This window comes from Rhinatrema bivittatum, chromosome 6, assembly GCF_901001135.1.
Source record: "Rhinatrema bivittatum chromosome 6, aRhiBiv1.1, whole genome shotgun sequence".
Classification (NCBI taxonomy): Eukaryota; Metazoa; Chordata; class Amphibia; order Gymnophiona; family Rhinatrematidae; genus Rhinatrema; species Rhinatrema bivittatum.
Window position 1 is genome coordinate 204817903 of NC_042620.1, and position 27298 is coordinate 204845200.

General features: G+C 42.1%; 1 protein-coding gene across 6 annotated transcripts in view; it reads right to left on the minus strand.

The window, feature by feature from the left end:
- Positions 1 to 19024, minus strand: part of MLPH (melanophilin) — a 329932-nt gene extending 310908 nt beyond the window's left edge. For 5 of the 6 annotated variants that reach the window (XM_029606456.1, XM_029606455.1, XM_029606454.1 and 2 more), the window contains exon 1: positions 18918 to 19024. The gene's annotated coding sequence lies outside the window, so the exon portion shown is untranslated. The remainder of the gene's footprint in view (positions 1 to 18917) is intronic. The other variant, XM_029606449.1, reaches the window with a different exon arrangement.
- Between the last annotated feature and the right edge of the window lie 8274 nt (positions 19025 to 27298).

Here is a 27298-nt window from a genome sequence, read left to right on the forward strand (position 1 = left end):
TCCAGATGGTCCTGAACGCCATGGCCAGAATTCTCACAAACACCAACAAAAGGGATCATATCACCCCCATCCTCCAGCACCTTCACTGGCTGCCGATTAAATACAGGATACACTTCAAAACCCTAATGATGATACACAAGGCCCTACACAACATCTCCCCTCTCAACCTAACTTTTCAACTCCAACAGCACATCACCGAGAGACCAACTAGAAATGCATACAAGAACTTGCTACTCACCCAGCCGGCAAAATCTTGCCTGAGGAAACGCGCTCTTTCTACAGCGGGTCCCCTACTCTGGAATTCGCTCCCTCCGGACCTTCACCTAGAACCCTGCCATAGGATATTCAAAAAGAAGATAAAGACCTGGCTTTTCACCCAAGCTTTCCCGGAGAACTAAGACCCGAGGAATTCGATGTCATTATAGACCCCGATCCCCTTCGCCTAGATCCCTGCCATAGGACTTTCAAAAAGTAACTAAAAGACTTAGCTTTTCACCCAAACATTCCCGGAAAACCAATACCCGAAGAATACGATGACATTATAGACCCTGATCCCCTTCTCCTTCTGTACATATGTTTCTTAATAGTTCTATATTGCAGTTAATCAGGCCTTTGTTTGTTTTCTGTTAATCCTTTATTGTTATGTGTTTCAATGTAAGCTGCCCCCGAGGCAACAGTTTTATTTCCTTGTAAACCGGTGTGATATGTATATTATACAGGAACATCGGTATATAAAAATTAAAAATAAATAAATAAATAAATAAATTTGGGAAAGATTATTCAAAGATTGTAAATCCATTGTTGGGGCTGATGCATGGTTATCCACCCATGAACAAGAAGCAGAAGCATAGGGTGAATGACAAGAGCGAACAATACAAGGTATCAGAGTCCTTTAGCATAAGATAGACTCAAGAACGTGAGGTTACCTTTAGAAGGACTATACAGTGTCTGTGTACTGCACCAGTACTTCCTTTTGCTGACCCAGGTAAACCCTATGAACTGCATATAGATGCTTGCCTGGAAGGCTTAGGAGCAGTTTTATATCAGTCACATCCAGAAAGACTAAGACCCATGGCCTATGCAAACTGTAATCTGAGTAAAACTGGAATTCTTAGCCCTTAAGTAGGCAGTTGTGGACAAATTCAAGGATTACCTATATAGAGTTGAGTTTAAGGTGAAAAAAGACAATAATCCTCTGACTTATGTTTTATCAACTACAAAGTTGGATGCAACTGGGCACCAGTGGTTGGCAATATTATCTCTTTACAAATTCAGTTTGAGGTACTGACCTGGAAGTGCAAACAGGGATGTGGATGCACTGTCCCAGCAGCCCCACAGGAATGACACTACCCTCGGGGATTGGTACAGTTTATCAGAGACAGGAGTGGCAGCAGTGTGTAACCAGGCGGGGGAATGGGAGTGAAGGTGATACTGGGAACTTAACTTGTGCTGCAGACAGCTTGGGGATCCCCCCCTCCCCTACTGTGATGTAGTGTCTCTGGTCTCCACTAACATGCAAAGATTGACTTTGCAGGACAATTTAAAGAACAACAGACTGATCCTTTGATTGGTGATGTGCTCAGGGTGTAGGAGAGAAATCTGGGGATACAAGCATCTATCAGAACCACCCATTCGGCTGCTAATCAGAGAGTGGGATCGCTTATTTGTGCGGAATCAGGTACTGTACAGAGAAAGGAAAGATACCAATTTGGGTCATCCCGAACAACTGTGTTTATCATAAAAATTCTACAGACATGGAGCATATGGGGGCAGAGAGGGTCCTACAACTGGTAAGGGACAGGTTCTATTGGCCTAAACAAACACAAGACATTGAATAACATTGTAGACAATGTATTAGTTGTATAAAAAGAAAGACCCTACTGCACAGAGCAGCAGAGATGGTAAACATTACTAGTCAAGACCCAATGGACTTGGTGTGTATAGACTTCTTGACTATAGAAATGGACTCCCAGTGTAAAGAGAACATTTTGGTTATGATCATTTCACCAGGTATGCACAGGCATACCTCACCAAAGACCAGACAGCACAGACTGTTTTTGCCTGAATATTATGGGAGAAATTCTTTGTGAACTATGGTCTCCCAGCCTGGATATACTCTGACCAGGAGAAGGATTTTGAAAGCAGACTCATTAAAGAGATGTTGCAGGTGGCTGGGTTTAGAAAGTCACACACCTCTCCCTATCATCCCCAGGGAGACCCCCCAGCCCGAAAGGTTTAACAGGACACTTCTAAACTTATTGGGGACATTGAAGCCAGCTCAAAAGAAGAATTATTTATTTATTATTTTTTTATATGCCGACATTAGATCTCAATCGAGATATCACATCGATTTACATTCAGGTACTGTAGGTATTTCTCTATCCCCAGAGGGCTTACAATCTAAGTTTTTGTACCTGAGGCAATGGAGGATAAAGTGACTTGCCCAAGGTCACTCTAGAGCCAGTATGTGAGCTATTTGGTGCATGCCTACAACTGCACATATGATGATGCTACACGGTTTTCACCTTACTTTCTGATGTTTGGGCAAGAGGCTTGGTTGCCATTTGATCTGTGTTTTAGGGTTTCAGTAGATGACTCATTGCCTCAGACTTTTCAAGGCTATCTGAAGAGGCTAAAAGAACAGTTGGAGCAGGTTGGCTGCGGAGTCTGCTTACAAACTGAGCCAGAGAAACAAGCACCGATATGACCAGAAGGTGAGACAGAATGACTTGACAGCATGGGACAGAGTACTCTTAGAGGACTGGGGGCTGACTGGGAGACACAAAATTGCTAATAGGTGGAGGGATACCCCCTATGTTGTTTAGGAAAAACTGAATAACCTGCCTGTTTATTGGGTAAGACCAGAATGGGGTGAAGGACCAGTATGTCCAACTGAGTGTCAAGCTAGGCGCACAACTAGAAGCACAGCTGGGTATGTAAGCACGAACTGACATACCTGAAGAGGGCAGCCTTTTGCACAGAGAAAAAGCGCATGAACACTGCTTCGGCCTACCACGTGGTGAAACAATCTAAGCCTGAGAGCGGGCCTAGCCCAGAAGGCTGCTCAACACACCAAGCTGCCTGAGTCCCCCCAAGCTCACACCCCCCCCCCCCCCCCCCCCCCCGGAGGCAGGAATGGATGTCGGATCACCATACCAAGCACAGAGACTGGAAGGGGGTAATCCCTAAATCAACTCCCCCTCTTTGTATTTATATAAATAAATATATATATAACGAGGGCCCGGTTGAGATAAATGAGGTTCAATAGAAAGGATTGGGATCAACAAGGTTTAAAAAAAAAGGGATTGCACTATAAGGTTCATTGTATTAGATTGTATGCAGGTTCTATGGTATAAGTAACAATGTTTCAGTGATATAAATTAACATTGTATAAGACACATTGTGAACTTTGAGATTGTTTTTAGATATATGTATGTTTGTTGTATAGATTATGCTTGGAATATACTAGTGAGAATGTATGTGAATGGGTGTGTTTGAGTGTGAATGAAGGCTGATTTCAGCATTATATTAAGTCATAGATGCACTTTTGATGTAATATAAATGTTCAATATAGATTTTAGGTAAACTGTGAGTGAAGAGAACTGTTCACTTTTTGATATCTGTCTAAAAATTTTCAATAAAAAGATTAATCTGATTATAATAATAGTGCTTGTATTTCACTCCAAAGGGAGTTGTTTTGGTTTATATATATATATATATATATATATATATATATATATATATATATATATATATATATATCTTTTTTTTTTTTTTTATTACTCTTTACCTGAACTCAGCCCATCCTGACTGAGTAGAGAGTTGATCTCCAGCTGCGGAGGAAGAGGGCATATACCTTTACCACCGCACTTGGCTTCTTGAACCTGCTTTCCTTTTAGCTATTTTTTGTTTTGGTTTTTTTTTTACAGCTAAGTCCACACTGGCAAAAACCAGCTACAGGACCAAGGCACTCATCTGAGGGAAGGATCCAAAGAAATGACCGCAGGAACTCAACTGAGGGAGGGACCATAAGGTATCACCACAGGAGAGTGGGACAATAAAATTCCTTCTTTTCTTCTTCTCTAAAAAACTTTTAATGCAATCCCCAGTAGGGAGATGCATTTCCACCATCTGCTGGAGACAGAGAATACTAGCAAGCTGATGTCAGTGCAGGAGAAAATATACCATGATGTCAACTTTGCTCCATCTCCATCTGCTGGTAGAGGTGCATAACTCACTGGTCGTGGATCCACCTATCCAAATGCTAAGAAACGATTGACATTTGATCAACTGACATCTAGCATCTCCTGAGTTAAATAAAAAGCAGCAGCAATGAAAGGATTCATGCACCATGTTATGTGATGCTGACATTTTGATACTTTTTTTGTTGAAATATGCAGGAAGATACATATGTTCAAATGAGAACTGTTTCATTGGAATCATGGTTATTTTATAATTGAAGTAAGAATAGTTTCATTAGAAACATAACAAGATTGTATTGAGAGTGTACAGCAAGAGGGGTTTTTACATTTGCCGTGTAATTACATAGTTTTGAATAATTTGTGGTTTTGGTAAGCTTATAGTTTCTACATAAAATAAATATTGTATAACAAAAATTTAAGTTTTTCATTAATGTTCTCTGTCTTTTGATGGATATATGATAATTTTCTGGAACACCAATTGCATTAATTTCATGGAAGGTTACTGCTCAAAATGTTTGCTCACTCCTACTTTAGAGTATGCATATTTAGGTCTTTCAATCTTATCTCATATGGTCTTTGATGTAGACCTTGCTCCAGTTTGGTTGCTTCCTCTGGACTGTTTCCAACTTATCTCTGTGTTTACTGAGATACAGCCTCCAGAAATGAACACAATATTCCAATGACCTCACCAATGACCTGTATAGGGGCATTATCACCTCTGTTTTCCTGCTGGTTATGCCTCTCTCTATGCAGCCCAGCAACCCTCTGCCTCTAGTCAACGTTTTGTCATATTGCTTCACTACCTTCAAATGATTAGACACTATCTCCCTGTGGACTCTAGGGATGTACAGCAGGGATGGATTTGTCCCATTCAGTATTCGTATTTGTGGGGACTCAAATCTGTTGCATCCATTCTCGGGGGACCCCAATCCGTTCATTAGTTACATATGTATTCGTTTCCCAAAAAAAACCCCATCCCAACCCTTTAAATTTAATTAACTACAATCCCCCACCCTCCTGACCCCCCAAGACTTGCCAAAAGTCCCTGGTGGTCCAGCGGGGGTCCTGGAGCGATCTCCTGCACCCGGGCCGTCGGCTGCCGGTATTGAAAATGGCACCGATAGCCTTTGCCCTTACTATGTCACAGGGGCTACCGGTGCCATTGGTCGGCCCCTGTCACTTGGTAGGAGCACAAGATGGTGACGGCTGTCCATTGCTCCTACCATATGACACTCCAAAGATATTGAATGGAATCAGCCCAAGAACCAAACCCTAAACCACTCCACTAATCATCCTTTTCTCTTCAGAGTTCTATTTACCACTACTCACTGTTGTCTGTCTGTCTGTCAGTCAACCAATTTCTAATCCATTCCAATAGCCCTTATGTTATTTTTTTTTTTAGATAGTTGAAGACTGGAACTAATGTAGCTGAGTTTTGATTTGCTTTATTAATATGTATTTATAGAAAAAATATAAAGCATTATCAATGTTTATGCATCTGATAAACCTATGAGATGGATTTACCTCCCCTAGATTTCTTTTAAAAGATTTGTACCTAGAGAAATAATTTACTTCTCTTATTGTGTTGCAAATTACAATCCTATAGAAATCTCTTTGCTATCATATGCTAAATCATTGGCATTGAAATAGAACAAATACTGCAATTTAATATAACAAATGTAGTAATACCACAGTAATTTCACGTTTCTCAGTACCAGCTCCATGTCAACCATTTACCAGAATTTTATACCAAATTTTAAATTACAAAATATAATAGTATTGTTAGAGGAATATATTGCTTATGATAAAAATAAGCAATATAGCATTTACAAGGGTGCTCATGTTCTGACCAAATTTTGCTAGAAGTATTACTATACCTCATTCAAACACATGATACGAATGCTGTTCAGTGATTATCTGAATAGCTTAGAAGGCCCTATACGGTTATAGACGAGCACTATTAATAAAGGATGTTTAAACTGTGAACCTATATAATAGTACCTTTTATGGCAGCCAAATCAACATTTCATACTAATTTTATCAGGGTAGATATGACTGTCAGCTGATTCCTCACCACACAGTCTTCTTTCACAGTTATTCAGCCACATTCAGACCTATTTAGAATTAAAAACTAGGTCGTAAATGAGACCATGGAAATGATCTTTAGGCAAACTCTGCCCTCCATCTCATTCATTCCATAATGTAAGGGGGTTGGTGGTTCAGAACCTCCTAGAGGTGGTGGATTGGAGGTCTATAGAGAGCGCTATATTATCTATTAGGAACTGGGGAAGTTATAGTGTTATTTTCTCAGGTATTGTGGGGTTGGCTACACCCAGCCAGGTTCCCACTGGCTATAGGTAAACCCACCCTATTTTCCCAGCTATTCTTAAGTGCTAGCCAGCAGAGAGTTCTTCTGAGCTCTTATTGCTGAGTCTGAACCAGGCTGAACCGAGGCTTTCGTGAGCTGAAGTGGGTTTCTCTCCTCAGCTTACCCAATAAGGAGATACTGCATCTCTTATTACTTTGGTTGTTTCCCTGCAATTGTAAGTCACGAAACACGTTTTGTTTATTCTCTTGTTTTCTGCATTAAAGGAACATCAACTGAAAGCACAGCTATTGTGTGTTTTGTTAGACCCTGGTACATATATTGTCCCAATAGCATAGCTGATAAAGGAACTGTGGAGAGAGCTGGGGGAAGAAAGAGCCCATGAGGATTGTAGAGAGAGAGTAGGGTGAAAGGGAAGCTGTGGTGTCCATGGGAAGAGTTGCATTGATAGGGCAGAAAAAGTCATTTTATTACTGAAACTTTGCTGCATTACCAATCTATATGTTCTAACTTCCCTGCCCCAAGCTCATGTACTATAGTAATTCTTTACTCACATATATTACCCCATGATTTAAAAATGCATGTTGTGTTGGGCAGGTGATATAAAGCATTCATAACAAGGGACTGGAAGAGACATCCCTCATTTTACTTTTTCCCTCATGCTACCTTCCATTACAGCAACTTGTACAAGAATCTCTACAAAGTCTGCTAGCTAACATTCAGGCCGATACAGTAAAAGTCGTGGGAGTGTGGGCGAGTGCACAGGCCACTCTCCTGTGCGCGCGATTCAGTAAAAAAAAATATTCAAATTAGGGCCCCGCGGTAAAAAGAGGCACTAGGGACACTAGTGCGTCCCTAGCGCCTCTTTTTCGACAGTTTTGAGGGGGTTGGATGCGCATTTTCGACTCGCTATTACTCCTTACTGAATAAGGGGTAAAGCTAGCATGTCGAAAACACGCATCCAAACGTGGGTTAACAGTGCGGAGCGCACTGTACTGTATCGGCCTGATTGACATATGGCCTGTAGCGGACCAAGCATCTCATGCTGTGCGAATCATGGGGCTCTGTAAATGCATTACAAGCAGCTTCTCTCTTTGCTAAGGCTAATTGTCTCACTTCCACATCCCTGGCGCCAGTTAGCCAAATGTTCAGGGCATGTGAAGTTGCTCCTGAACAAAGATCCTTCATGTAAAAACAAGTTGTACTATATAAAATGCTGCAGACTAGAACATTTCAGAACATTACCCGCTTAGCATTTAAGATAAGTGGGCTATATCGATGTATAAATTAATTTCACCTGCAAGTTATAATTCTATATTTTTGATTGAAAGATGAACATATTTCTCTTTTGTCTTGGAAAAAAAACTCATTCAATCCAATGTGATTCAGTGGGGCATAACAAAAATTCTTTGCTATCACAAATATTCTAAAATGTCACACAACTTTACTTTTCAGTATTGATTTTTTTTTAACACAAATATGTCAGGAATCTGTTTCCGGTATGGAGCGAATGAGTAGATGGCACTGGCATTCCAACATACGTAGAACCTGAATGTTTGTATTGAAATGCTGGCTCACCCTTTCACCTGCAATGTAATGTGTGGGCGTAACCCATTTTAGGCAGAGCATCCATAGTGCATAGGTGCCATCAACTTTTACTTTTTTTTTTTTTTTTTAAAGTGTGCTAGGTGCGCGTGTGTGTGTGTGTGTGTGTGTGTGTCAGGGAGGGGGCAGTGTCAGCTCTGAGAACACCTTGAAAGTCTCTGGGTGCTGACCATGCTCTCCCTGTTCTCTGTGTTTTGCCTGGGAGGAGGGAGAAGCGGGAAAAGAGGGGGCTGAAGGAGAAATCCATAAAGTGTTATTAACCAGGTAAACTTGGCGACAGCCACTACTTAGCCCTGAGGGATAAGTAGGATGGGATCTCTCTGTTTGGGATCTTGCCAGGAACCTGTAACCAGGATTGTTCACTATTAGAAACACACTCAGGCACTCTCTCATATACACATGCAGGCTCTCTTTCACATACACACGCAGGATTGCGCTCTTTCATGCTTACACAGATTCTCACTTGCACATGCAGGCTCGCTCTCTCCATCTCACACACACACACACACGCAGGGTCTTTCTCTTATACACACACTCATTCAGGCTCTCAAGCTTCCCCCTTTCTTCTGGGCTTTGTCTTCGATCACCGCAGGTTGGCCGCACTGCTCTTCATTGTTGGAGGGGAGGTGGGAGGGGGCTATTACTTCTGGCGGCCCTGAAGCCATGTTGCTCCTCACTGCAGATGCTTCCTTCATCTGACTCCACTGCTCCTGGAGTGAAGGGGCTCCACACGGACCTACAGGCCTTTGTTTGGACCGCGGCGGGATGGGCTCTGCCACGGTCCCACTACCCTCTCTTTGGCCCGCTGCAGGATGAGCTCCGCCGCAGCCCTACTACCTTTTCTTTGAGCCTCTGCAGGATGGGCTCTGCCACGGCCCTGCCAAGCCTTTCTTCAGCCACTGCAGGATGGGCTCTGCTGCAGCCCCACCAGCCTTTCCTTGGGCTGTGGACCCTCTTCTTTTCTTTGGCCATGGGTGAGCGATCTGAGGAGGAGCTGAGGAGAGGACTCCTTTTGACCAGAGCGACCAGCCCTCCGAGGGATGCCCGATCCCCCGTAGGCCAATCCGCTCCCGAGTGTATCTCAGGGCCAGACTTAAGATTATGGCACCCATAGACAGAGGGCTGAAATTAGGGTTTGCTTCTTGCAAATCAAAGAGCAGAAGGGAGCATCTCAGGGTTTGAGTGCCTTCAGAATTTGGCGCTCTAGGCACATGTATTTGTTGCCTATTTCTGAAGGTGGCCCTGGAGTATTTTTGAAAACCAAACTAGCTGTGATGTCAGCAGGACAGATTTGGGATGACCTGCCCGATGGTAATACTCTCATCCCCCAGCTCCAGCCTTGCTTGCTACCATTTTCTACAATGATGGTTTTCAGACTTTGTCTCATGATCCAGCACTGGGTTGTGATGTAGTAGGAAATGGACTGTAGGAATGTACTTTCATGAAAAAAAAATCAAGTCTAGAATCAATTACTGAATAAACCCGGGTATCCATGGGTCCAATAAAAATAATCAAAAGCTATGGAACTACTGATAAATATATAGATGTCATGAAGTTTTGTCCCTGTCCCGTCACCCGCAGAAATAGCAGGTGCAAAATACATGGGTACCTTTGGATTAGCATACCTTTCAGCCTAATCCCCTAGCTTCCTGGAGCAGGTCAAGGGTAAATTCTGCAGCAAGAGATAGAAAATGTGCCACTGAATTTGAAGTTTTACTGCACGTTTGCACAGATTGCCATATATTTGTGTACTAGATAATGTGAATTTTCATTTTATTTTTTTTCAGATAGTCATTCTCCAACATTTCTTATGTGTCCAGAGAATTTATTTTGTTCTTGTTTTGGGGAAAAGGGAGGAGTGATCAGTGCTGGGAAGGGTAATAGGTATAGGATAGAGGAAATCTCAATGGGGAAGGCAGTAAAAGGAAATCGGAGAGCAAAGGGAGAGAGGCTCTGATATATCTGAAAAATGTTTTGTCACCTCATTTTACCTCTTTGGCAATTCTTTCTTCCGCTTGACCTTTTGCTTTCCTGATTTCTTTCTTCATCTCCCTCAGTTTCACCAGATATTCTTCCGTGTTCCTCTTTTTGGGATGCTTTATACTTCTTGAACACTGTCCTTTTTACCTTTATTTTGTCAGCCACATCCTTTGAGAACCAGATCAGTTTCTTTTCCTCTCACTTTTGTTTACTTTTCTAACATTTGACCCACTGTTGTTCTACATAGAAACATAGAAATGACGGCAGAAGACGACCAAACGGCCCATCCAGTCTGCCCAGCAAGCTTTCACACTTTTTTTTTCCCTCATACTTATCTGTTACTCTTGGCCCTTAGTAACCTTTTGGTTCTATTTCCCTTCCACCCCGCCATTAATGTAGAGAGCAGTGTTGGAACTGCATCTAAGTGAAATATCTAGCTTAATTAGTTAGGGGTAGTAACCACCGCAATAAGCAAGCTACACCCATGCTTATTTGTTTACCCAGACTATGTAATTCAGTCCTTGTTGGTTGTTGTCTCTATATAGATCCACTTTTCTTCATTTCTCCCTGCCATTGAAGCAGAGAGCTATGCTGGATATGCATTGAAAGTGAAGTATCAGACTTTCTCCCCTGCCGTTGAAGCAGAGAGCTATGCTGGATATGCATTAAAAGTGAAGTATCAGGCTTATTTGGTTTGGGGTAATAACCGCCGTAATAAGCAAGCTACTCCCCACTTTTATTGTGAATGGAAATCCTTTTTTCCACATTACCTCTTGCCGTTGAAGCTTAGAGTAATGTTGGAGTCACATTAACCATGTGTATGTTTATTGAATAAGGGTATTAATCTCCAGGTAGTAGCTGTCATTCCCGCGAGCCACCCACTCTTCATTCACAACCTCTAGACTTTATGGATCCACAGTGTTTATCCCACAGCCCTTGAAGTCCTTCTCAGTTCTGGTCTTCACCACTTCCTCTGGAAGGGCATTCTAGGCATCCACCACCCTCTCTGTGAAGAAATTACCTCACCGATTTTCTCCCAGTCTTCTAGTTCTTCCTCCAGGAACATCCCCATTTTGAAAAAGTCATATTTTTTAATTCAACACTCAGTTTTTCATGTAACTTGTTTCTTATTTGTGATATCAAACCATACTGTCTGATGATCACTGGTGCTCAGATAAGCACCTATATAGACAATGAAGACATTATCTCCATTTGTGAGCACTATGTCAAGTATCACACCCTCCCCCTTGTGGGTTCCATTACCATTTGTTTGAGCAGAGCCCCATGAAGGGCATCCACTATCTCTCTACTTCTTGTAGATTCCACAGAAGGGATACTCTAATCTACATCCAGCAGATTAAAATCTCCAACGAGTATCACTTCTCCCTTTTTTCCCATTTTTTTGATGTCCTTGAACAGATCTCTGTCCAGGTCTTCTGTCTGAATTGGAGTCCTGTGGATCACACTGATGTAAATGGAAGCATCATCTTCTTTTTTTACAACAGCCCATAATGCTTCTTGCCTATCTCACGTCCCTTGCATTTCAATTGTTTGGATATTGTTTTTGACATAAAGAGCTGCTCCCCTTTCATATTCTCTTTGTCCTTCTTTAAGTTATAGTCTGGGATGGCTGTATTCTTAGCATGAGACTCGGTGAACCATGTATCTGTAACAGCAATGATGTCCAAGTGTACCTCCACCATTACAGACTGCAGGTCTGGGATTTTATTGCCCAGACTATAAACATTTGTGATCATAGTTTTCCCAACTTTTTCCCCTTCATTTACTGCTCTTCTTAGTCACCTTTTCTGCTTTTATAAGCCAATTGATTTTGTTATTTTCTCCTCTCACTTCCTGTATTGCTTTGGGGTGACATACCAATTTCACTGGCCAGCTGCTGCCATCCCTACCCTCTAGTTTAAATGCCTTATAATGTATGATCTGAATTTCTCACTTAGCATCCTCTTTCCTGCCATGGACAAATGCAGACAATCCTTACCATATAACAGGGGTCAGGAATCTTTTTGGCTGAGAGAGCCATAAATGCCACATATTTTAAAATGTAATTCCATGAGAGCCATACAATATGTTTAAAACTAAATACAAGTAAATGTGTGCATTTTATGTAAGATCACACTTTTAAAGTACAATAAGTCTCTGAAAATATTACACCAGGCCTTAAGACACCAATACATCTCCTATTAGGAAAACGGACCAAGTCAGGCTGCTATAGAGTCCTACCAGAAACTACACGCCAGCAGAAAACCTCACCTGAATCACGTGCTGTCCCTCACCTAACATAGAATAAAGAGACCAAAACGCATAACAAGAAGCATGCAGAAAAAACTGAATTGGAAACTGCAACAAGCCAGAGTCTCTGTATGCAGTGTAACAAAGGAAAAAAGAAACATCACCCATCCTTATAAAACAAATCAAGAAATATAAAATCATCAGCAGTAAAACTGTACTAACAAAAAGAACATATTTCGAAACAGCTGATGAGTGGAATATCCAATAATTAAAAACTCATATAAAACATTTCCAGATACCAACAAAATATTTCAAAATAGCAGACACAAAGACCCAGTAATGAAAAATAATGATACAAACATTTTTTTGCTCTGCATACCTGGGAACGTTTGATATCCAGGTGTCCTGAGATTGTTCTGAATTAGCAGGAGGTGGGGTGGTTTGCTTGGAACTTTCTCCTCTCTCAGTCACATACCAGCGCTCTCTCTCACACTGGCTCTCAATGACACACCTATACACACATGCTCTCAGTACTCACATATACACATGTTTTTTCTCTCTCACTTATATAGGCTCTTAATTACACATTTACACACATGCTGTCTATCTTTTCACGCTTACACACACACACAGGCTTTCAATCACATAAATACATGCTGTCTTTTTCTCTCACACACAGACTCTCATTCACATGCTTACAAACATGTCCTCTCTTTCTCTCATTTACACACAGGCTCTCAATCACATACTCACATGCTCCCTCACCTATATCAGCTCTCAATCACACACAGACACACATGGTCTCTCTCTCTCATTTAAACACAGGCTCTCAATCACATACTCACATGCTCCATCACCTAAACCATCTCTCAATCACACACAGACACACATGATCTATCTCTTACTTATACACACAGGCTCTTAAACACACATACACATGATTTCTCTCACACACAAAGGATCTCAATCAAACACATACTCTTTCACACAAACAGGTTTTCAATCACAAACTTACACATACAGGTTCCCAATGGTAAACTTACATTCATGCTCTCTCTCTCTCACAGGCAGGCTCTCAATCACAGACATACTCTCTTTCACATATACAGGCTCTCAATCACAGACATACTCTCTTTCACATGTACAGGCTCTCAATCACAGACATACTCTCTTTCACATATACAGGCTCTCAATCACAGACATACTCTCTTTCACATGTACAGGCTCTCAATCATTCACATTTATTTATTTAAACTGACTCACATTGAGTCAGTTTTGTTCCAAGTTGTTATCTAAGTTGATCTTAGTTGTTTCTAAATATAATATATATACTGTATTATAGTTCTTCTGTTCATTACTTTATATTTGATATGTTCCATGTAAACCGCCTACCCGGCGATAGTTATCTCTGTTAAATGTGAACCGGAGTGATATGTATTGTATACAGGAACTTCCGGTATATAAAAACCAATAAATAAATAAATAGAACAGAAAAGGCAATTGTCTTTGCCATGTGTCTAATCTTCTTCCCTACACTTTGGAAGGATATCATTTAACAAGGATATCATTTAACAAGTTCATTGGTCCCCAAATGGATGACAACATTGATATTGTGGTCCCTACTTTCTTCTGCAATTGCATTGACTATCTGGTTGGTATTTCTACTGGTTGAGAATCCTGGGAGGCATTTAACTCTTGCGTCACCATCAAAATGATTTTCCAAATTGGTTCCTCTGATGAACAAGCCTCCCAGGAGAATCTGCTTCTGGTTATGACATTTAATAATGTTTAAGGGTTTCTGGGTACATTGGGAGAGTACATCTTTTTCAGACATCGCTTCATTTCCTTTTGCTAGAGCTACAACATTATCCAATACAGAAAATGTATTCTATAAGTGTAACAGCAGGGAGAATGAACATCTCCTCATCACAGACCTTATTCTGCCAGAACCTGGGTTTCTGAATCCTGGATGTCTGACTTCTCTGTGGGAGTGGGGGGATGGGTATTCAGGATGCAACTTTTGTAGATACCAGCCCTTTTATTAAAATTAACAAATACACAGGGTTATTCATCAAAATGCGTTAGACCATTATCATGGGCATTAGTGCCCTAACACCCACGACAACACCATAATGCATGCGTTTATTATCATGCCATGCAACACGAATGAAAATTTAAAAAATGAATTCAAAGAGGAGGAGTTTGGGCAATGTTGGTGAAAATGAGGGGCATTAATGCTGCATGCGATAGCGTAATGCACGTTTTCACATGCTTTTAATGCCGGAAATAACTACACCGTTTTTCCTGGCATTAAGCTGTGCGATATATCTGAAATGGAATTCGCGATAAATATCGCAAATTCTGTTTCAGGCAGGGAGGAGGAAGGGGAGAGGGGAGGGGGAGAGAGAGGGGAGAGGGAGTGGAGAGCCTCAGGGGTGGCAAACATAATTGTCATCTATATATACACCACTATAGGAGGGTAATCTAGTAACTCGAGGTGAGATTTTGGTGGTGAACTAGGGTTTTGGGGCCAGTTTTACTTGCACAATCAGACATACGAATAGCACAGTACACATCAGTGAAGATTTGATGTGATTTGGAATGATGAAAGATACACAAAGAAGAGATTTCTACAATGCTGTCTCGTCCTAGCTTGATAGTACACAGGTAGAGATGCATCAAGCTAGGGTGAGAGAACATTGTAGAAATCTCAACTTTGTGTATTTTTCCTCCTATGCATAGCGCACGGTGCGGTAACTCTAAAATTATCATAGTCACGCCCCTTTTCCTTATCGTGAGCATTATCCATGAGTTTTGATGAATCTAGGCCACAGTAACTTAATACACGCTAGCAAGGATTCAAAAGATACTATCAAGCTAAGACAAATATTTAAAGATTTCAAAGTATGCAAAAACATAGAAATGCAGAAGAAAAGAACAATGTCAGCAAGAATGGCTGCAGGTGTCTTTTATGCTGAATTTTCTGGTTGGTACCACGGCAGGGCATGTAAATAATATACATGTTGTAAGTGATATGTATACCTTAGAACACTGTACTTTGAATGTTCTTTTTCATGTAAACTCTGTTACTATAAATGCATAATTTTTAATTGCGTGTGGGGAGGGTGGGACCTTTGGCTGAAAGGTTTGCCTATGGTGCCTACATGACCAGCCCTAGATGAGGTGGATCCACAAGAGAAAGCAGGACTCCATCTGGAGCGGTGTTGCTTTGAGTTAGTGGGCTTCCCCAGTCTAGGCCAGGGCTTACTTTTCTCTTTTTTTAAGTCCAGGGAACAGTATGGATCACATCTGGTCTCTTCTCCCCTAGAATAGGTAGGTAGAGCAGAGTCTGGGAAACCATAAAAGCAGCAGTCTATGTAGCATATGGTCAATGTAAATGCACTGTAATGTGGGGGGGAAATTACAGGCACAAGAAGGGAAGGGGTGAGCCAGGAGGAAGTGCCTGTGCTGTGCTGTAGAGGCTTCTGTCTGAGGTGACTGGACTGAGTTCTGAGAAGAGAAACTGAATGTGAAACCAGCAAGTCTCCTGGAGAGTGGTATTGGGAAAAGGAGGGGACGGCTGCAGAATGGGAAAGGGCTGGCAGTAAGCAAGAATTTTACACCATGATATGGCAGTGCTGGAATGGGGACACTCATTGTAGTCACACATAAGCAACAGCACAACAGTAGCATGTCAGAGAGAGAGAGTGTGTGTGTGTGTACTTATGTCAAAGAGAGACACACACACCCATACACAAACTTAGTCTGTGACTGAGAGAGTGTGTGTGTGAATGTCTCTCTCTCTCTCTCTGACACAGACATACAGATACATTCAATGTGTGCATGTGTCTGTGTTAGAGAGAGCATGCGTGTGTATGTCTGTGAATGTCAGTGTGTATGTGCCAATAAAGTACCCGAAATGTAAAAATCTGTTTGTGTGTGTCTGACAATGGCTGGCAGTGTGATTGTCTCATTACTTGCAACTAGTTCAGATTGGTTGGCCAGACCAGGACCAGGAACCTAGGATATTATATATAAGAAAGAGATAAGCAGACTTGTGAGGGGTTTCAATCAATTTGCAGGGATAGAATGGGGACTGCAGCTCCATTTGCTCACCCCTGGTATAGAGTGTACTTTACTTCTTAATTAAGTAAAATGTGAAATTTATTTTGGAGATATTTTGGCTCAGTTCTGCCAGGTTCCAGGACTAACTTGGCAAGCTTTTGGGAGCTGTTGATGCATGTGCTACAGGGAAAGGGTATGAGGGAGTCAGATACTCCATGGGCCAGTTTTGAAAAAAAAAAAATCCCCTCCAGCTGATATATTCTTGTAATTTGCCCCTGCTGACAATTAATATGCATGAAATAATTTGCATATACTGGGGCTTCAATGTATGAAGTCTTATTCCACGATAGCCTGAAAACTGTACTGGCTGTGAGATCACCAGGACAGGTTTGGGATGACAATACAAAATTATAGCAAATAACAGAGCTTTGAAAATATTAAGAATGTGCTGAACGAAATTCATTGTAAAAAGGAGACCTTATACTTTCCAGCATGATTGACTTGTGACTATTTCAAATTTGCTGATATTTTTGTTGTCAGGAGTACTAGCAAAAAAATGTTCAGGTTATTCAGTTAATAATTAAGAAAGCACCCTTCCACCCTTTTTTTCTTTCTGGATTTTATTTTCTTTCTGAGGAAGTCTTAGGGGTAGATGTCAAATTGCTCACATTTCAGCAAACCCAACAGATAGTTTTTTCCTGCAGGTTTTGTTGAAATAAGTGATTACTGCCCCATTGAAAAGTATTTGTGCAAATTTGTGCTTTCATTTTGTACAGGTACTTTAAGGCACAAATATGCAAGTAGATTTATTTATAACTAAGAACATAACTTTCTCCCCTGACCAAAGCTACTCCAAATCATCTGTTGCTGATCTAGGTGAGTACTTTTACTAGAGGAGAGGGTCGGCAATAATTGAAAAGTCCATTTCTGGGAGTAAAACAGTATTTTCCCTGTGGAAAGAAAATTCATATTGCCCTAGCAGTGTTTAAAGTTTTTGAAATCTCCCCTTATTTCGCCACTTCCAATCTATGCTAAATAAATTGGGACACTGGAAGCTGTGCACATCCTCCACAAAACCTCATGCAGACATTACAGTGACACATGTAAACGCGTTAAAATAACATGATCAGCTAAAGACTCAGGAATGGAGACTGAAATCAGAACAAAACAGGGGTCTAATCATCATAAAAAAAATAGAATACCAAAGTTAATGAAATTCAGCTACTTCCATTACTACTCATGATTGAAGAACTACTAAATACGTAATATAATTAAAAGAGGAAACCAGAAGAGCCAGGGGTGACATATTGAAATGGGTAGGCAAATTAAGTTTTTGTGGTGAGATTTGGCATCATTTTAATTGTAAACTTGTGTTAAATAAAGGGAAAAAAAAGAGTGGCATAAGCTGCCTTTCACCCAAAGCAGCTACATCAGATTCAACTGAGATAAGACAGATGATACCCAGCACACTGTGTCTTTTACTGGTAAATCTAACAGAAGAAAGTTATGTATCTGATGCCAAGACTTTTTTCTTCTGCAAAACACACACTCAGCATTGAGAGGAAAACAAATTAGATGTACTCTAACCTTTCTGGTTCTCCAACATTTCTGTTCTCCTTACTCCATCTCTCACTCTTCCATCATTTCCTTCCATTACCTGTCATATTCTCTTTCCCCCAATACTACTTTTAATTCATATACCACTACTAAACACACACAAAAACATATATGAGACAGTTCCTTCTCCGTGGCACTTGCAATCCTCCATCTTTCTCTCTTCCTTCATCGCTCTTCCTCCCCTCACCTTCCTGTCAGCCCAGTAGCTTCCTTTCTTCCCCCCATATTCCTCCTCCTCTCTCACGACAACTTCAGCTTCCTCCTCTTCCCCACGTTCTTCTTTTCAGGTTTCTCTCCTTCCTCTGCCCTCCTTTAGTTCCTCTTTTATCCTCTTCCCCTATGTTTCTTTCTTCTTTCTTCTCTCACCCTTTGCCTTAAAAGTTTACGGGTATTTTACCCCCTCAGGTACCTCTCCCCAAATTCCTCACTTCTGCCCTCCTCTCCCACCCCTAGATTCTTCTCCCTGCCCCGCCAGAGATTCATAGTCTGATTCCCCTACCTTTTCCCCCTCCAAATTATTCTTCCCATTCCAGATTCTTTTCCTGACCTTCCTTCTCCCTCCCTTTCACCAAGTTCATCTCCCTTCCAGATTCTTTTTTTTTCTTCTCCTTTATCCCCAGCTTCCTCTCTTTCCTCTTTCACCACCTATTCTTCCATATGGTCCCTCACCTCCCCCTTTGACAGTTCCTCTCTTTCCAATGCCCAGATTTCTCTAGTTTTCCTTTCTCTCTCCTGCCACCTGTTACATTTTTGTCTCTTACTTTATCCAGTAACAAATTTAACAAAGCCACCGCTCTGATACAATCACAAATCTGTGGGCTAGGCTTTTTTTTTTTTCACTCTAGTAAAAGTCAAATGAAAACGTTTTTTACCTACTATAGATGCAGATGTAGACTGGGCTGTACCTTTCTCTAGCAAATTCAGTCCTGATGTGTGTAAAGTCTACCCTGTGTCACATGCTGCTGTTCTTGGATTCTCTTCACCTCCCCTGTGGCAACAGAACAAACCAGTTAATCAGCTGCACACATCACATGGGCTGATTAGTGCTAGCCTGCAGAAATAGACTTCCTTCCTTAAGCAAGCAAAACAAACTGGCTATTTGGGCACTCCTGTAAGATGGATACCCAGAATGCTAGCACTCAATGGCATAATGAGGTAACAGAGCAAAGGAGCTAATTAACTGCAGAACATAATTAACTATGATCCTTCTCCAGTAGGAAGGAGAAAGATGAAAATGAGTGAGAAAAAGTTGAATATGAGGAAAAAATGTACTCCCCGTCAGCATTTCAATGCAGCTGATTTCACAACTGATAGAACTGAAATGGTAAACCAAATGGGCTTTATAGATTAGTAGATTCATTGTATGCTGGAAACGTAGGGTGAGATGGGGAGGAAAAGGATCAGTAGTACCCTGTGGAATGGGGCAGGAAAAAGGGCGATAGCCTCAAACATATGGGAGAGGAAGAGGGTAGCAGTACCTGATGGGGGAGAGGAATATGGAAGTCTGGTGCATGCAGAAAACCTGCACATGTGCCATGATTTATTTTAAGGACTGAAAAGACGAATATATAATGTTTGTTATAAGGGTTCAAGGCTTTTCATTTGGAACTCTGTAAGTGAATATATGTGTATTTTTTAAAAATCACATTACCAATGTTTTGCTCTATTCTCTAAGCTTGCTGTCTCCTTCCATCTCTAAAAAAACTCTCACTTTCCCTTTGTCTCCCCAAAACAGAAAAGAAAAAAGGAAGTGAGGGAGTCTTTGGTGGGGAGGAAGACCTGGCAGAAAAAGGATAATCAATGAGACATGGTGATACCAGAGAAAAAAATATATCAAAATGACAAAGCTGATAGAAGTGGTGATGGCATGGCTCTATATGTTAAGGATTCCATAGAGTCAAGAAGTATACAAATTCTGCAAGAAGCAAATTGCTCCCTGGAATCTCTATGGTTAGAAATTCCATGTGTGATAGAGAAGAGTATAGTAGTGGGGGGTTATTACTAACCCCCAGACCAGGATGTTGAAATACTGAAGTGCTAACAAAGATTAGATGTGCTAACAAACATGGAAACACAATAATAATAGGATATTCCAATTACCCCATATGAAGGGGTATACACAAGAGAGCCCTGGAAAACCCTAAAGAACCGGATACAAAAATCTGGCCCAGTCCACGTTAAGCCTCAGCTAACAGGGGATCCTGATCCGGGTGAAGGCCCATGGGAAGGAGTATATTTACCCAGGCCAGGAGGGAACAGGAGGCCCACGCGAGATATGGAAACCTAGAGAAAAAACACACTACTGAACTGTAAGTTGTGAGTCTATTTTTTGTGTTGTTAAACTGCAGAGACTAGCACAACTGCTTTTGTTAAATTTTGTCACTAATGCAAGAGTTTATGCAAGGATTTCTACCAGAGTCGAGCCTGAATCTGTCTGGTTACTCTGAGACTGTTCACAGTGCCAGATATGATATAGTTTGGGATTTTTTGGTTAAGCCTTGCACACCAACAAAAAAAAAAAAAATAGGGAAACTATTTTCTTCTCCCCTTTTCTTGGGCCTCACTGCAACAGCAGCTGGAATTAATTTACAGCAGGCAAAGGAGGCTATCTCCACCTGAAGACAGGGTGTTATATTCAGCGAGTTAGGCCAAACAGGCAGGTTTTTGTTCATTTGTTGGGGTGTTCTGGAACAGGACAAACCCTTTAGGAAAACCCGCGACTGGCACACAATAAGACCACATGGACTGAATGACACAAATGCTGATGGAAGGCCAGCAGCAGCTCCAGAAAACCATTCAAAGGTTGTATGAACAGCTCACCCAGATGTGAGCTATGTCAAACCAGGGGAATCTACCACCTCCTAATCAGTTTCAGATGAAGGCAGGGGAGGACCCAGAGATTTTTCTGAGAAATTTCAAAAGGACCGCCCACATGACAGGCTGGCCAGAAGCTAATTGGAACATGTATCTAGCAAATTTACTCACGGGCAAATGCCAAGTGGCCTTCCAAGCAGCCATTCCAAAGGGAAGGTCCAATTAGATAGAAGTGAAGATCACTATCCTGAAATGAGCAGGGTATACTTCAGAGATCTACAGGCAACCGTTCTGAAAGGGTATTCTACAGTTTGGGGAAAGTCCCCAAAGCCTGCTTCTTCGATTGAAAGATGTTGAATGGAAGTGGATGCAGCCGGAGGCAAAGATAGCCAACCAAGTACTTCTGGAATAGCTCCTAAATGAGCTTGACCGGCCAATGCAAAGTTGGGTTTGTCGGCACCCAGGACTCACTTTAGAAACAGCATTAGATGTGGAAGACACCTTCTACCAGGCTCAGTTAATGCCTGATGTGGTGCAAAGGCTGGAAAGGCAGCTCACATAGGCACTATGGCACAGCAATGAGAGTGGAGAACCCCAGCAATGAGCCCCAGAAGCAGTCAGCTCGGGCTCTATAACCCAGCTACAGGTCACAGATTCTTCTGCTTGCATCAACTGTGGAAGGAGAGGTTACTTGGACAGGCACTGTTGGTATGAATGCAGCGAAGCAATGGACATCTACATGGTGACAAAGCCAGCATTAGGGAATAAAGTCCCCTGCGGTGGCAGCATCGACTTCCCACTGCCACCCGAGCCCGGCTTCCACCAACTGGGCAGGAACCCCAATACCACCTCGGGACCCACACATCTTTGGAGCAGGAGCCCCAGCAGTGACTCTTCAGGGCAGGAGCCCCCCCCCCTCCAGGAGCGATTTTTCATCGGGGCAGGAGCCCCCTCCAGGGAGAGGTGAGAGGGATGCCCGATGCTGGAACACATGCCCCTGACGTCATCTCACCGTAACCGGAGAGCCTTTTAACTTGGGATCTCCCCTGTGGCGTCGCTCGCCGGGCGTCGCGCGCACGAAGGAGCATGACCAAAGGGGCATGCCCCTTTGTACGCCCCTTCGTGCGCCTCTTTTTTAAATTTCCTTAAAACTTAATATCTTGTTTCACAATCTCCCAAGGAAAGATCAAAAAACAATCTGCAAAACATCAAGAAATGGCAAGCTCACAACCACCAGGAAACCTACAACTCGAGTACCACAAAAAAACCTAAGCAACGATGACCAACAAAAGGTAACAAGAAAGGAGAAAAACACCGAAAAACCACAGAAGGATATACAAACACGAAAAAGGAAAGACCCAAAGAAATATGTCAATCACCAACAAGAAAACATCACCCGAATTAACACTAATTCCTACAGCAGCTACATAGCACTATCATTCCTTTTATTCAACGCACAATCCATAGTAAAAAAAAAACCACCAGTCATATCCGACGTACTCGACGATCATAATCCAGATTTCATAGCCATCACGAAAACATGGATAAAAAACACGACACAGTCTTAATTAACTAAATAAATAACCCCAACTACAGAACATTCTCAATCCCCCGACCAAAAAAGAAAAGAGGAGGCCTAATGCTAATCATAAAAAAAACCCCTACAGATGAAACTACTCCAAACCAACAATATCTCACCACTGGAAATTGCACTATTCGACTCACCTCGACTACAGATATGCCTAGTATACTGTCCCCCCAATGCACTAGATTGGAACTGCTCACCACTAATAGAATTCTTCCTATCCAAGTTCACTATTACCAAACCCATCATCATCTTAGGAGACTTTAACATACACGCAGACGCATCACCCCACTCCCCCACATGCAAAATGATAATAGACACACTATCAACACTTGGACTTAATCAAATCATCAAAGGTCCAATGCACAAAGCAGGGCACACACTAGACCTCGTCTTCATCAACATTGACATATGGACTAATTATCAAACAAATACCACTAATATACCTTGGTCAGACCACTCGCTAATACACACCAGCCTATGTTCTAACCGTATACCAACATCAGAAAAAAACCCACCTAAATCTTTCTCCTACATTGAGTCACTTCAAGAAAATCTACAAACAGAACTAATAAACCTAGATCTATCTAATGCAGAAAATGCCACCTCATCTTGGCTCACCATTACCAAAACAATAGCGGATAAGATAAACCCCATAATAAAGAAAACTATAAGAAACCCAAAACACCAGAACCAATGGTACAACGAAAACATCAGATCGGCCAAGCGTGAACTCAGAAAAAAAGAAAGAACCTGGAGGAACAACAAAACATCCACACAACTGAACGCATACCGAGCACAATTAGCATGCTACAAAAAAATCATCCACAAGGCAAAAAAAGACTTCTACACAAAAGAAATAAATTCCTACACAACCCAAGAATGTTATTCAACATCGTACATGGCCTAATCAAATCCGCCAATGACAGAAAACACCAAACTCCAAACTATCAAGCAATGACCTTGCAGACTTCTTTAATGATAAAATTAAAAATCTTATAAACAACAACCTCAATAACAACACGCAAGATACAAAAATACAAATCATTCAAACATAAAATTGGCACAACTTTGACCCAACATCATCACTGGAAGTCCAAAACATCATAAAAAAAATGAGCCAAGCCAAGCACCCCATCGACAGCATACCCATACAAACGATTAAAGCAATTGAACCATCACCAAAACACTAACAGACATCGTGAACCTATCACTCACAGAAGGAACCTACCCCGACTGCCTAAAATCAGCAATTATCAAATAGAGATGTGAATCGTGTCCTCGATCGTCTTAACGATCGATTTCGGCTGGGAGGGGGAGGGAATCGTATTGTTGCCGTTTGGGTGTGTAAAGTATCGTGAAAATCGTTAAAATCGTGAGCCGGCACACTAAAACCCCCTAAAACCCACCCCCGACCCTTTAAATTAAATCCCCCACCCTCCCGAACCCCCCCCCAAAATGCTTTAAATTACCCTGGGGTCCAGTGGTGGTCCGTAGCTAAATCGGGGGAAGGGGGAGGGCAGGAAAACCGGCACACTAAAACCCCCTAAAACCCACCCCCGACCCTTTAAATTAAATCCCCCCCCCCAAATGCCTTAAATTACCCTGGGGTAGAGCGGCGGTCCGAAACAGCCTCCTGCTATTGAATCGCGTCGTCTTCAGCCGGCGCCATTTTGCAAAATGGCCGCCACAAAATGGCGGCGGCCAAAGACCAACACGATTCGACTGCTGGAGGTCATTCCGGACCCCCGCTGGACTTTTGGCAAGTCTTGTGGGGGTCAGGAGGCCCCCCCAAGCTGGCCAAAAGTTCCTAGGGGTCCAGCGGGGGTCCGTGAGCGATTTCCTGCCGCGAATCATTTTCCGTACGGAAAATGGCGCCGGCAGGATATTGACTGCAGGAGGTCGTTCAGCGGGGGTCAGGAACCCTCGCTGAATGACCTCCTGCAGTCGATCTCCTGCCGGCGCCATTTTCCGTACGGAAAACGATTCGCGGCAGGAAATCGCTCACGGACCCCCGCTGGACCCCCAGGAACTTTTGGCCAGCTTGGGGGGGCCTCCTGACCCCTACAAGACTTGCCAAAAGTCCAACGGGGGTCCGGAACGACCTCCAGCAGTCGAATCGTGTTGGTCTATGGCCGCCGCCATTTTGCGGCAGCCATTTTGCAAAACGGCGCCGGCTGAAGACGACGCGATTCAATAGCAGGAGGCCGTTTCGGACCGCCGCTCTACCCCAGGGTAATTTAAGGCATTTGGGGGGGTTCGGGAGGGTGGGGGGATTTAATTTAAAGGGTCGGGGGTGGGTTTTAGGGGGTTTTAGTGTGCCGGTTTTCCTGCCCTCCCCCTTCCCCCGATTTAGCTACGGACCGCCGCTGGACCCCAGGGTAATTTAAGGCATTTGGGGGGGGGGGTTCGGGAGGGTGGGGGATTTAATTTAAAGGGTCGGGGTGGGTTTTAGGGGGTTTTAATGTGCCGGTTTTCCTGCCCCCGATTTACGATTTTTTGACGATAAATCGGGGGAATTGGTATTGTATCGTGGCCCTAACGGTTTTTGACGATTTAAAATATATCGGACGATATTTTAAATCGTCAAAAAACGATTCACATCCCTATTATCAAACCCATCCTGAAAAAGACCAACCTTGATCCTGAAAACCCACTAAACTATTGTCCAATATCTAATCTACCATTGATTGCCAAAATCATTGAAAAAATCGTCCACTCACAACTCAGCAACCACCTGGAGAGAAACAACATCCTACATCCCACACAATTCGGCTTCAGGAAAGAACTAAACACCGAATCCTTACTCCTATCACTAAATGACACCGTCCTCAAAGGTTTTGATAACGGCCACAGATACATTCTGATCCTACTAGACTTATCTGCAGCCTTTGACAAAGTGAACCATTCAATACCGATTGACCGCATTGCTGAAATCGAATTAAATGAAAAAACACTGCAATGGTTCTTATTGTATCTATCACAAAGGTCATACCAGGTATCAATTAACGACACCCTATCCAAGAAAATTAACCTTGACACAGGAGTTCCCCAAGGCTCCGCACTTTCTGCGACGCTATTCAACATTTATCTTCTCCCGATATGCCACTTCCTCTCTAACATTAAACTGAATCATTTCATATATGCTGATGACATCCAGATACTCATCCCAATTCAAAACTCTCTAGAAGACACCTACAAAAAAACAGCCAACTGCCTCACAAAAATAAAGCAATTGCTAAATAACATGAGACTCATACTAAACATTGACAAGACCGAAATAATCATGCTGGATAGAAAATACAATCCCATGCACATGCCACCTCCTAACAATGAACTACAACACAGCAATCTCCCACATCACCCACGCACGAAACCTTGGAGTCATAATTGACAAGGAACTTTCCTTCAAGAACTACATCTCCGCAAAAATCAAAGAAGGATATCACAAACTCCTAACACTACGACACCTAAAACCATTCCTATCGCCCAATGATTTCCGAACAGTACTCCAACTTCTCATCTCCTCCAACCTCGATTACTGCAACTCTCTACTATTCAACTTACCTCTCACCACCATCCGACCTCTCCAAATCCTACAAAATACAGCCGCCAGAATACTCACAGGAACAAGAAAATTCGACCATATTACTCCAACCTTCATTTCACTACACTGGCTCCCAATAAAATACAGGATTGACTACAAAATACTATCCATAATTCACAAAATAATATACAAAAAACAAACTGGCTCAGCGCTTCCATAAAACTCCACTCACCAAATAGAAACCTTCGATCAGCAAACAAAGGCCTACTAAAAATCCCACCAACACGTCACAAACTCGTTTCAGCTCAGAAGAGAGCCATATCTCTCGGAAGCCCCAAACTATGGAACTCCCTCTCAATGGACTTGAGAACACAACAAAATTTAAAAACCTTCAAAAAAGAGCTAAAAACTTGGATGTTTACAAAAGCCTACCAAACCTCCTACTGACTTTTTACCTAATTGTCTTTACCAGCTTAGTCCAGATGATACCAGAATAACCCTATGAATAAATATATATCTTAATCTCTATTAGCCATGTCAATAAATTTACGATTGTAGAAATCGATCCTTTGTAAACCGTTGCGATGGCGAAACTGAACGACGGTATATAAAACTTGACAAATAAATAAATAAATAAATAAATAAAGGAAAATCTACTAAGCAAGGTCAACTCGCAAATCAAAAGAAAAAGGAGGTTGTGGAGGAACTGGTACACCCCAGCAATAAGGGTTTAGATCCTTTCTCCTTCTGTACCCTTTGTGTGGGGAATGGAAATGGGAAGGAGAGCTGCCCATATGGAAAAGAAGTGTAAAGTCCATAGGAAGAATGGGGAAAGTTAAACAGGAACCTCATTCACAGGCATGCTCCTTCTATAAGGAAGAGGACCACAGGATTGAAGAATTCACATGGCTTGAAGACAGTGTGGGAGCACAAGCTGGCATGACAGTGTAAGGAGGAGCCGGTTGTTCAGGACAGTCCCCAAAATGAGGATGAAAAGTGGGAAAGCGAATGGGCAGACACTTTCACAAAACTTTAAAACTGTAACCTGGTGGATATCCTTCATCAAAAATTAAAGGTGATTTGTAATGAAGTTCTCACCCAAGCCTTGATAGACTCAAGAATGTAGTAAGATACTGGTTCATAAGGATTTGATCAAGACAGAGGATCTCAATGAGGAAAAGAAGGCAACATTGATCTGTGTACATGGCAACAGACAGCAATACCCCACCAGTCAGATCCCACTGATAACACCAGCAGGACAAACTGTTGTTAAAGCGGGAGTATTTCCTGAGCTCCCTTAACCAGTG